General features: G+C 56.9%; 1 pseudogene; it reads right to left on the reverse strand.

Annotated features, from left to right (window-relative positions):
• Positions 1-428: 428 nt before the first annotated feature.
• On the reverse strand, positions 429-3,385 carry LOC130598936 (shematrin-like protein 1; annotated as a pseudogene).
• Positions 3,386-3,509: the final 124 nt, after the last annotated feature.

The raw sequence follows: 3,509 nt of genomic DNA on the forward strand, positions 1-3,509 counted from the left end.
CCCATATAACTCCTACATAACCCCCATATAGCCCCATATAACTCCAATATAACCCCAATATAACCCCATATAACCCCATATAACCCCAATATAACCCCATATAACCCCATATAACCCCATATAACCCCAATATAACCCCATAGAACCCCTATATAACCCCATATAATCCCTTTAAAACCTCATATAACCCCTATATAACCCCTATAAAGCCCCATAGAACCCCTTTAAAACCCCATAGAACACCTACAGAACCCCATAGAACCCCCATATAACTCCTCTATAACTCCATAGAACCCCAATGGAACCCCATAGAACCCCCATAGAGCCCCATTGTAACCCCATAGAACCCCCATAGAGCCCCATTGTAACCCCATAGAACCCCATTCTAACCCCATAGAACCCCCATAGAGCCCCATTGTAACCCCAATAGAACCCCACAGAACCCCTTTAAAACCCCATAGAACCCCTTTAAAACCCCATAGAACCCCCATAGCGCCCCATATGCCCCCGCTATGGGGCTCACCTCGGGGCGCAGGGCCAGCAGGGAGGTCAGCAGCCCCGGGATGTGGTCGGTGCCGATGTCCCCATAGAACCCCATAGAGCCCCATTGTAACCCCATAGAACCCCATAGAGCCCCATTGTAACCCCATAGAACCCCATAGAGCCCCATTGTAACCCCATAGAGACCCATTGTAACCCCATAGAACCCCATAGAGCCCCATTGTAACCCCATAGAACCCCATAGAGCCCCATAGAACCCCTTTAAAACCCCATAGAACCCCCATAGAGCTCACCTCGGGCGCCCCAGGGAGGTCAGCAGCCCCGGGATGTCGGTGCCGATGTCCCCATAGAACCCCATAGAGCCCCATTGTAACCCCATAGAACCCCATAGAGCCCCATTGTAACCCCATAGAACCCCATAGAGCCCCATTGTAACCCCATAGAACCCCTTTAAAACCCCCTAGAACCCCCTTAAAACCCCATAGAACCCCCCTAGCGCCCCATATGCCCCCGCTATGGGGCTCACCTCGGGGCGCAGGGCCAGCAGGGAGGTCAGCAGCCCCGGGATGTGGTCGGTGCCGATGTCCCCATAGAACCCCATAGAGCCCCATTGTAACCCCATAGAACCCCATAGAGCCCCATTGTAACCCCATAGAACCCCCATAGAGCCCCATTCTAACCCCATAGAGACCCATTGTAACCCCATAGAGCCCCATTGTAACCCCATAGAACCCCCATAGAGCCCCATTGTAACCCCATAGAACCCCTTTAAAACCCCATAGAACCCCCCTAGCGCCCCATATGCCCCCGCTATGGGGCTCACCTCGGGGCGCAGGGCCAGCAGGGAGGTCAGCAGCCCCGGGATGTGGTCGGTGCCGATGTCCCCATAGAACCCCATAGAGCCCCATTGTAACCCCATAGAACCCCATAGAGCCCCATTGTAACCCCATAGAACCCCAAAGAGCCCCATTGTAACCCCATAGAACCCCATAGAGCCCCATTGTAACCCCATAGAACCCCTATAAAACCCCATAGAACCCCCATAGAACCCCATAGAACCCCTTTAAAACCCCATAGAACCCCATAGAACCCCCCTAGCGCCCCATATGCCCCCGCTATGGGGCTCACCTCGGGGCGCAGGGCCAGCAGGGAGGTCAGCAGCCCCGGGATGTGGTCGGTGCCGATGTCCCCATAGAACCCCATAGAGCCCCATTGTAACCCCATAGAACCCCATTGTAACCCCATAGAACCCCCATAGAGCCCCATTCTAACCCCATAGAGACCCATTGTAACCCCATAGAGCCCCATTGTAACCCCATAGAACCCCTTTAAAACCCCATAGAACCCCCATAGAACCCCCCTAGCGCCCCATATGCCCCCGCTATGGGGCTCACCTCGGGGCGCAGGGCCAGCAGGGAGGTCAGCAGCCCCGGGATGTGGTCGGTGCCGATGTCCCCATAGAACCCCATACCCCATAGAACCCCACAGAGCCCCATTGTAACCCCATAGAACCCCCATAGAGCCCCATTCTAACCCCATAGAGACCCATTGTAACCCCATAGAGCCCCATTGTAACCCCATAGAACCCCTTTAAAACCCCCTAGAACCCCCATAGAACCCCATAGAACCCCCCTAGCGCCCCATATGCCCCCGCTATGGGGCTCACCTCGGGGCGCAGGGCCAGCAGGGAGGTCAGCAGCCCCGGGATGTGGTCGGTGCCGATGTCCCCATAGAACCCCATAGAGCCCCATTGTAACCCCATAGAACCCCATAGAGCCCCATTGTAACCCCATAGAACCCCTTTAAAACCCCACAGAACCCCCATAGAACCCCATAGAACCCCCCTAGCGCCCCATATGCCCCCGCTATGGGGCTCACCTCGGGGCGCAGGGCCAGCAGGGAGGTCAGCAGCCCCGGGATGTGGTCGGTGCCGATGTCCCGCGCCAGCTCGGGCAGTTGGGAGGAGAAGCGGAGCAGGTCCTGGAGCACCAGGACCCCCAGCGCCATGGTGGGGGGCGGGTCCTGAGACTATGGGGCGGGAGGGGGGGGGGGAGACACAGTGAGCCCCATTGGTTCCTATGGGGCATCCCTATGAGATGAACCCATAGAGCACCATAGAGCCCCATAGAGCCCAATAGAGCCCCATAGAGCATCATAGAGCCCCCATAGAGCCTCATAGAACCCCATAGAGCCCCCATAGAGCCCCACAGAAACCCCATAGCGCCCAATAGAGCCCCCATAGAGCCCCATAGAGGCCCAGAGGCTGCATAGAGCCCCATAGAGCCCCACAGAGCCCCCACAGAGCCCAGTAGAGCCCCATAGAGACGCCATAGAACCCCATAGAGCCCAATAGAGCCCCATAGAGCATCACAGAGCCCCCATAAAGCCCCATAGAGCATCATAGAGCCCCACAGAGCCCAATAGAGCCCCATAGAGACCCCATAGAAACCCATAGAGCCCAATAGAGCCCCACAGATCATCATAGAGCCCCACAGAGCCCCCATAGAGCCCCATAGAGCCCCCGTAGAGCCCCATAGAGCCCCACAGAGCCTCATAGAGCCCCATAGAGGCCCCATAGAGCCCCATATAGCCCAATAGAGCCCCATAGAGCATCACAGAGCCCTCATAGAGCCCCACAGAGCCTCATAGAACCCCATAGAGCCCTACAGAAACCCCTTAGCGCCCCATAGAGCCCAATAGAGCCCCCATAAAGCCCCATAGAGCCCCATAGAGGCCCCATAGAGCCCCATAGAACCCCATGGAGCCCAATAGAGCCCCATAGAGCATCACAGAGCCCCCATAAAGCCCCATAGAGCCCCACAGAGCCCCCATAGAGACCCCATAGAGCCTAATAGAGCCCCATAGAGACCCCATAGAACCCCATAGAGCCCAATAGAGCCCCACAGAGCATCATAGAGCCCCCATAGAGCCCAATAGAGCCCCATAGAGCCCCACAGAGCCCCCATAGAGCCCCCGTAGAGCCCCACAGAGACCCCACAGAGCCCCCA

The sequence above is a fragment of the Pezoporus wallicus genome, unplaced genomic scaffold, assembly GCF_028554395.1.
Source record: "Pezoporus wallicus isolate ANWC-B61680 ecotype Strahan unplaced genomic scaffold, APGP_CSIRO_Pwel_v1 contig_8629, whole genome shotgun sequence".
Classification (NCBI taxonomy): Eukaryota; Metazoa; Chordata; class Aves; order Psittaciformes; family Psittacidae; genus Pezoporus; species Pezoporus wallicus.